The sequence below is a fragment of the Rhipicephalus sanguineus genome, unplaced genomic scaffold (genome assembly GCF_013339695.2).
Source record: "Rhipicephalus sanguineus isolate Rsan-2018 unplaced genomic scaffold, BIME_Rsan_1.4 Seq498, whole genome shotgun sequence".
NCBI classification, from domain to species: Eukaryota; Metazoa; Arthropoda; class Arachnida; order Ixodida; family Ixodidae; genus Rhipicephalus; species Rhipicephalus sanguineus.
Window position 1 is genome coordinate 50,218 of NW_023615378.1, and position 9,922 is coordinate 60,139.

Genomic DNA, 9,922 nt, shown 5'->3' on the forward strand with positions numbered 1-9,922 from the left:
TTTCTCAGAAAAAAATATACCCAAAACATGACACTGAAATATACACTGAGCAATTGAAATGTCTCTTCGATTCACATTTTTCATGTATATGTTTTTGTAAAGGCACTAACGCTGTGAGCAAGCAAAACATAAACTGGAATTTGCCTTCATTTTCCTGTGCTGCCCTCTGTTTTTTGGTAGGGGCTGGAACGGCCACTATCGCCAGAATGAAAGCCTCAGAGATCAAGACGCATTTTGCAAGTTTTCCGCTAGGATGAGGGTGCTTGCATTGTGACATAATGAAAAAAAAAAGCAGATTGAAATCGACTGCAAGCTGCGTAATACTAGCGAAGTACCATGAATATGCGGTAGCCTCGCCTCGGTAGCCTTTGCTTGACTGCCAAGATAAGCTGTCTTCGAGTATTGTACATCGCGAGTTGCTGTCCCCACATGACCTAGACCTACGCCAGACTGTGTTAACATGTCACTGTGAAACCGCCCCCTCGATATCGAAACAGAGTGATTTTTTAAGGCAGCGCTATTAAAACTATACTCAATGCATTTCGAGGCACCACTATATATACTCTAGGGTTCTCGACACCAGTGTTTTTGTTTTTAGAGCACCAATGAAAAATTTCTAAAATTCGTGTGACTACTCTTTCAACGACAAGTGTTTTCAAAGTTGGTGAGCAGTCCTTACAAGTTACACAGTGGTGAGCCAGAAAACGAAACCTTCACGCACATTTTTTATGTTTGCATGGTCCTTGAACCTATCATTGATGCATGTCCCAGTTTGGCCAGTGTACACTTTTCTACATCTTAGAGAAGTCTGGTACACTACCCCTCTTGCACACTGTGCAAGAGGGGTAGTGCCTGGGCTTTATGCCGCAGACACATTGCTTGCTTGCTAGCTTGCTGCTGGGTCAATCATTCTGCTGAGATAAGATAGCCTGTAGTGTGTATTGACTTTCACATCATACCGATGTTTTCATTTGTGATCCGCAGGTTTTAAACGTGAAAGCAAAAAGGTGTTGGTTATGCTCAAAGATTAATGGGCTTACTTGACCTTGTGCACGAAGTCCTAGTCAATGGCCGGATCAGATTTTTAGATATGTGGCTTCATTTCAAAGGTGTTGGTGCCTGCTGGTGCTTTGAGACGCACGCTAGCAAACCACTTTCGCTTTTCAAGCCCGCCCACTCCATGCTTTAAAGGAGCTGTTGCCCCGTTGTGCCTAAAGAACACTCTTGGCAAGTGTTGCCCGCACTGTATCTTAGTAGCGCTCAACCTTCAAACTGAAAGGCTGAAACCTGGCAAAATGAGACCAGTCATTCTATTCTTTCAAAATTACAACGTGAAGCAGGACGTACTTAAAAATGCACGAAAACTAAAGGGAACAAAAATTTCTATCCAGAATGACTATACGGCTGGCACTCTAAGAAAACGCAAGCTGTTATGGCAAAGCGCCAAAACAGAAAAACAACAGGGCAAGAAAGTGATTCTTCTGTATGATAAGCTGCGAATAGATAATGACCTTTACGTATGGGATGGTGATGCAGATTCTAGGGTTGAACTGGCTAGCCGACGTAAAATTACCAGCAAAGATTGGCAGAAACATTCTCGCGTTGAGGAACTGCGCCTTTTAAATATCAATGTGCGCAGTATTGTGAACAAAAGTGATCAGCTTGAAGCCATAATTCTGGGATACAGTCCTCATGTTGTCGTGATCACTGAAACTTGGCTCCGAAGTGAAATTCACGACAACAGCATCTTTCCGCCTTCGTACCAAGTATTTCGACGGGATAGAAATTCGAAAGGTGGTGGCGTTGCCGTTCTAATTAAAGAAAACATTCTGACAACACTTACAAATCAAATCGATAATCATGAAAGCATTTCCTTAAAATTGTCATGTTGCGGCTTTTCTTTACTACTCGTGGCCGTGTACCGTCCTCCCGATGCTCCACCACAGTTTTTTTGCAAGATTTACACGAACACGTGTCCTACTTCAGGCAACAAAAAATAATTATTATTGCGATAGCAATTATATGGACAGTCTCGGCTAAATTCTGCCGTCGCCGTCGTCATGCACCGTATATCTATATGTATATATATATATATATATATATATATAAGCCCCAAAGAAAAATCATTCAGAAAAATGCTTCCGAAGCGCAGAATCGAACCAGGGACCTCTTGCTCCGCAGCGAGTGGCGCTACCCACTACGCCACGAAACGCAGGTCCTCCACGTAGCTAACGGCGAGCGTTATATACACACCCTTTACCGCTGGACGGACTCGGAGACGGACCACGCTTATAAGCGTTTCTTCATTACCAGCGAGATGGCGCTACGAGCGCGACGGGCGCATTTAAAAGTCGTCGGCGAGCTAGTTCGCTTCTTCTTATCTTTGCGCAGGGAGAACCTTGCCCTTCCGCTGTCTGCTCGCGCGGTTTTCTCGTGGTGAGGGGAAAAGGGATGTTTTACGCTTTCACCGTGATGCCCGTGCTCATGTTACGGAGCGTACGAAAGTCACTCGAGCTCAAGGGACGCCGCTAAACGAACAAACAGAAGATGAGCGCGAACTATCAAGTGCCACAGCTCGACACTTGAAGCATGCTAGTTTCCTTCGCTGCTTCGGCCCCCTTTGCAACAGGAGCGCTGTTCAAACTGAGAGTATCCATTGGCGAGCCTCAATTCGTATAACATTAGTTTCTTGCTATCGCATTCATTGCTTCGCCCTTGCGGCGAAACTGACTTTTTTCTGGAGACTTCAACTTTCCTGGTGTTGATTGGGAGAATCCATTTACTTCTAATGAGCCCAGCGCTCATGTTCACAGTGTGCTAGACTTAATACTGTGCAGTAATTTGCAACAAGTCGTTAGACAACCTACACGTATTCAGGGAACTTCCTCGTCTATACTGGATCTTGTTTTTTTAAGCCGATGCATGGACAATTTTTCTGTCGCAATTGAACCTGGTCTTTCAGACCACTTTATGGTGAAGTGTACCTGCCCCATCTTGACAAAAAAAAGTGCTCTTTCTAAAATAGTCATGATTAAAACTTTCCTTCATGCAGATGATGAAAGTGTTTTAGACTTCTTGGATGTAAACCTTAGCAGTTTTGGTGGGTCTGATGCTTCAGAGCTATGGGACACATTTAAAATTTATGCCTGTACTGTATCGATAAATTTGTGCCTAATAAAAAGAACAGGATAGCGAGAAATAATCCTTGGATTACCCGTGACATCTTGCATCAAAAAAGAAAACTAAAGCGATTAAGACGTCGTGGTGCCCCCCAGAAAACAATTCGAACGAACCAGACACTTCTCAATCAGTCTATCCGATGTGCTAAGCAATTTTATTTTGAACATACTCTGCCAAACTTCATACGGACGTCTCCTGAGAAATTCTGGTCACACTTGTCCCGTGGTAAAGAAGGCATTATTCAAATAATTCATGACGACATCATCGTTACAGACAAAAAAAAAGCATAGCTACGCATTTCAATGAATACTTTCAAAGTGTTTTCCAGAAGGATCGCGATAGCGCATGCGCTAATGTTACCTCTCCTTATCTCGACTCAGACATCGTGTCACTTTCAGGAGTAGTATCTATGCTTCTAAATTTAAAGACTAAAGCTTCGCCTGGTCCCGATAACATTCCCAATGCGTTTCTGCGTCGATATGCAGAGATGATCGCCAATTTCTTTGTGATTATTTTCCGCGCCTCCCTCTCTTCATCTTGTGTTCCGAACGATTGGAAAACAGCACGAATTGTTCCAATATTGAAATCAGGAGATAAATTATCGGGTTCAAATTATCGCCCATATCCATCACTTGTTCCTGCTGTAAGTTTCTTGAGCATGTCATCGCTAATTATATCGCTAAATTTCTTGACGACAACAACATACTAACCCCATTACAACATGGATTCAGGAAGGGTTTGTCCACTGTCACTCAACCGGTCACAGTGATACACGCTTTCGCATCTATTCTTGAAAAATCCGGGCAAATCGATGTCATTTTACAGGGAAAGCCGTTATGAGATCATTTCACCGGCCGTTTTTGCGCCGTAGTTGTCCGCCGCCGCCGCCGCCGGTGTCCGTAACCAGTATCGCTCGAAATAAGAAAAAAAAACGAAATAAGAAAAAAAATACCAGGATGGAACGATGTTCGAACCTGGGCCCTCTGCGTGGGAGCCCAGTATTCAACCTCTGAGCCATGCCGGTGCTTATAAGAAAAATAAACCCCTCGTCATTCATAATGATATTTACTTTCAGAATCAACGTATTGAGTTGGTCGAAGAGTTGAAAATTCTTGGAGTATATTTTTCTTCTAGTTTACGTTGGGATACCCACATCAATTATTTTTGCGGTAAGCTATCCGCGGTTACCGGTGCTATGGCGCGCTGCCGGGCATTTTTGCCTACGGGGGCAAAGCTGCAAATTTATTACGGTCTATTCCTGTCATATGTACACTACTGTTACTTTGTCTGGGCAACAACTTCAAAATGCAACATGCAAAAACTTGTAATAATTCAAAACAAAATTGTCCGCTATATTGAAAACGTTGATCGACTTTCAGCCACACATGGTATATTTCTCAAACACAAATTACACCGCGTTGACAGGCTATATGAATATAGATTATTAGAAAAAATGTACTTCTCATCCAAAAATGTTCAAAATTACTTTACGTCACTCGCTAAGCTAGAACCGCACAACAACACGAAGCACACACGAAACCCTGAGGTATGGAAGGTACCTTGGTCCCGGAACAACTACAGCCTGCAATCACTAACTCACAATATTCCAACCATACTCAACCGGTACAAACACACAGCCACATTAAATATAAAACATCTTCGCGACTACTTTTTATCTTTATGATAACTCATTACCCTGCATTCTTGTACGAAGTGTCATTGTTACATTTTATGTATATATGTGATGTATGCTGATCTGTATGTATAAAACCTTTCGATGCGAATGCTATGTAAAAACACTTGGTGACATGTGTCATGTATGTGCTATTGCCATGTAAGGGACCCTGGGCCTTCGTCAAGCTGCTGCGACAGCTTTTTGCCCAGGTGTCCCTCCAGATTGTTTTTCTGGTAAATAAAAATTGAATTGAATTGAAAGTGCTTTGCAAAAAGGACCTATACAGGCTTCATGTCGGGAAGGAACCACATTAGCATATGTAATATAGCGTCGTAGAAGAGTAAAATAAGCACCAAGCGTCGCACAACGCGAATTGTGTAACCAGGCGTCACACAATGCGAATTGCGCAACGAGTAGGTTGTTGAATGCTTCCAACCCATTACAAAGGGCTCTGCCATAATTCTTCATCGTCATCAGGCACAGCATCAACAAAGTGCGCATAATGCCTTACATGCGTTTAGCAGGTACCAACGCTCTCCGTAGAATGACGAAAAATGGCACAGTGCCTGCTGCCCTACATCTTAAAAATTACAATGATTTATAGCGTAGTGGTTTCCTCGCAAGTGCACTTGTATTGGCTGCCAAGGAAGCCCATAAGCGCATGATTCATTTCCTCGGGGTCTCAGTAAAGTTCTTCGCCCCCCCCCGTCTCTGTCCCACGTCAACGTATGTCATACAGCATGACGGGAGAGGGAAATAGCGACCGGGCGTCACCCAATGCAAATTACATAACTGTTGGGCCGTTTAAAGATTCCAACGCATTAAAAAGGGCTCAGCCATAATTCTTCACCGTCATCAGTCGTCGCGTCAAAAAAGTACACATACTGCCTTACAGACGTGTAGCTGGTGCCTCGCTTCTCCGCAGAATGACGAATAATGGCTTAGTAGGTGCTTCCCAACTTCAAAAAAATTCGGCAGATCCCACGTACCGTTCGAGTCGATGTTATGCGAAGCATGCGGCGGGTAGGTGACTGTGGCGCACCTTTTTTTACTGAGCGACACCTTACAAAATGACGCTAAAGATTTGTATATATTTTGTACGCACACATATATATGTTGAAGAGCCGCATATGTGTTATATAACCAGTTGTTTACGCTTAGGTAAAGCTGCCAATGGCAACGTGGGTATTGCCAACACCAGAAGCGGTAAGCTGATATGTAGTGCTTACACGTGTCCCGAGAACGCACGCACGTTTCACGAACCCGTGCGCATGTGTGCAAGAAGTTCTTGACAGTTCTTCAACAAGGGCATCATCGACGTGATCAGTGAGTACCAGCAGCTGGTCATGACTTGTTATAGGATCCGGTCGCGATCGTGGTGACGAGGGTCCATGTGTAGTGAAGTATGTCGTATAGGAGAGCTGTTGGAATTCGTGGATGCCTCGGTCATTTCGTCGACAAATTGTCTGTCGACAGAGCCGGCGACATGCCGGAACCTGAAGCTACCCTTCGCGTTGGTGAGGTATAGGCCGTCGAGGCTGGTAGGCCTGGATAGTGCTACATAGACCAACATCAGTGGATGGTGTTTGTCGTATTCGTAGACTACCTGGGCGTATGTGGCCTACGTAGCCTAGTCTACAAAGCGGCTGTCAATCAATCTGGCATCACCCTCGGTCAGCATGAGGCCATCGCGCAGCCTCGTAAGAAATTAAGAGGACACTGCGTCGTTCTGGTGGACGAAGTGACTTTACGGTGCGGTGATGTGGATATCATATGTAACTTTCGTTAAAGTGTTCCTCCGGGGTCGAGCAATCCTTCAATATAGCTTGCTGATTCATTGAAATACAAACGTAATGTTTACTAGACTGCTATAAACGCGGAGCCAGCACTGTAACTACAGACGTTAATCTCATATGACGCCTGTGTCGTAGGTATACACATCGTAGGAGTATCATGTAGTGTTTATTGCTTTTTTGTAAAATTAGAGAGCCAGCACCACAACCACAATTGACGTTGCACCGTTATTGCGCCTGCGTAGGCTGTTTTTCCAAACCAGTCTATAGACCTGGCGTGGCTCAGTGGTAGAATGCCTGAATGCCACGCAGAACGCTTGGGTTCGATTCCTGCTGGGATCCTAATTTTCATTCTTTCCATTCGTTGAGCCAACGCTGTCGATATTGGTTTTCCTTAACGCTCTCGCATTTAAGTTATCAATGTCTGTTCTCGCCGTTCCTGGGTAGATATAAACTGTTAATCACCTGTGGCGCATACCCGTACACCGCGGCCCGTGGTAAACGGGTATGTGCCACAATTGTCTAGTGGAAAGGGTTTGACGACGTACGCGACAAGGTTTTAACGTTATTCATGTCATGACCCGGCAATCATACTCGTCAACTCCTCTTACCCTCCCATGCAAATTTTGGTCTACATCAAGTTAAGGAGGCCATCATGAGAGCACCCAGACGTAAGCGGCTAGATAGATAGATAGATAGATACGTAGATAGAAACGCTCAAAGTGCCAGAGGTTCGCTAAGAAATGCTTCGGCTAGATAGATAGATAGATAGATACGTAGATAGAAACGCTCAAAGTGCCAGAGGTTCGCTAAGAAATGCTTCGCATTTAAAAATTGTGATTTATGGCGTAGTGTGTACCTTTCTAGTGTACTTGTATTGTAGCCCCAAGAGAGCTTAACGGGCTCTAGAAACGCCGCTCTTCCAGCTTTCGCTGTGACTGTGCTGCGGTTTCAGCGCAGGCCTGGCGTTTTTTTTTTTTGGACTTTAGGAAAGCTTTTGATTTAGATCCCCACACTAAACTTATTTTTAAGCTCAAAGATATCGGCCTTCCTGATTTTATTGTAAATTGGGTATCTGCATACCTGTCAAATCGAACGCAGTTTGTGTATATAAATGGCCAATGTTCATCCAAACTTCAGGTTACATCAGGTGTTCCACAGGGAAGTCTTCTGGGACCCCTACTTTTTTTAATATATATAAATGATATTGTTAAAGTTGTCCCTGAACATGCTGGAATAAGGCTATTCGCTGATGATTGTGTCTTGTTTAAGGAAATTGTTACTGTGCATGATCAACGACTTTTGGATACCTGCCTTAATAACGTTTTTCTATGGTGTAACCAACGGGATATGAAACTGAATTCAGACAAAACAGTGTACATGAACATAACAAGAAAGAAAAATTATTTGTCTTTTCCATACGCTCTTCGATCGCGCATACTGAAAGAGGTTAGCCAATATAAGTACCTTGGAGTGACAATAACAAATAATTTAAGTTGGAACATGCATGTATCTAACATGTGCGCATCCGCCTTCTGTAAATTATGCTTTCTTAGGTACAAACTTCGTTCTGTCCCGCCGTCGGTAAAGTTGTTAGCTCACAATACCATTATTAGACCTACTCTCGATTATGCATGCATTATTTAGGACCCTCACACTAAAAAAATATTCATGCTATTGAAATGATTCAGCGCAAGTGCATCCGGTTTATCTTCTCCAAGTACCGCATGACAGACTCCCCGACAGCTATCATGCAAGAAAATAACATACAAGAACTTCAGCTTCGTAGAAAAATCTTGAGATTAAAGTTCCTTTTTCATTTGAAAAACAAACATTTTGCACTACAGGCATCCTCGTTCATCCAACCTCTGACGTCACGACTAACTAGAAATCGCCATGCTGAATCGATAACTCCATTTCAAACCCGTACTAACACATTTAAATTCTCGTTTTTTCCTCGAACCATTACAGACTGGAACGCTTTGCCGTCTGAGTCACTACAAAACATACACTAATTCGACTCAATTACATCATAACGAAAACCGCTTTCCTTTCTCGGTCCTTGATTTTAGAAGTTTTTGAAGTCCCAATCGATTACACGCATGTATTGGCGTAATAGAACCCTTAGGGCTGAGTGAAGTGGTATGTGCATGCATGTATGCATAGTTCTCTATAGTTATGTATGTTCGTATACTTATACTAATTCTGAATTGCTATTGAATTACGCGCTCAAAATACTGTTGATTATGAATTGTTATGTGTACGCGGGTATGTAAGTGCATATTATTAATTGTGTGTGCATGCGTGTACTTTTACTACCTGTTCTGATTATGAATTGCAATTTTGCTGTTTGTAAAGTGCTTGTGATTCACTCTTGATGCCACTCCTGCATGGGCTCAGTTCTGAGCCTGCAGTATCCTGTAAAAAATTTGCGTTTTAAGACCTGTCATCTACGTTCGTCATATAGTCACGTCAGGCAGTACCAGTTTCAGTGTATGTCAACCTAGGGAAACGCTCATAAGCGCACCATGAGCGTGGCATGTAAATCATGCTGTACATGAAATGCATGTCATGATTGTCATGTCAACACATGCCATTAGTGTTCATCATACAGTCGCGTCGCGCAATACTACTTTTGGTGCATATCAAGATAGGGAAACGGCCGTGAGCGCACCATGAGTATGGTATGTCAATCATGCTGTACATAAATGCATGTCATGATTGTCATGTTACCACCTTCATTTGCGTTCATCATGCAGTCGCCTCGCGCAACACCACTGTTCGTGTATGTCAAGCTAGCGAAACAGCCGCGAGCAGCCCATGAGTGTGGCATGTAAATCACGCCCTACACGACATGCATGTCATGATTGCCGTGTTACCACCTGTCATTATAGTCCGTCGTACAGCCACGTCATGCAATACCAATTTCGGTGTATATCAAGCCAGCGAAACGGCCGCGAACGCACCATGAACGTAACATATAATTCATGTTATACATGACAAGCAAATCATCATTTTCACGTCACCACCTTTAATTTATGCTCGTCGTACAGTCCCGTCATGCAATACCAATATTGGTGTTTATCAAGCTAGCGAAACGGCTGCGAGCGCACCATGAGCGTGACATGTAAATCATGTTCTACATGACATGCATGTCTTGGTTTTCATGTTACCACCTGTGATTTATGTTCTTCATACAGTCATGTCAGGCGTACCAAATTTTGTACATGTCAACATAGCGAAACGGCCGCAAAAGCACCATGAGCGGGACACG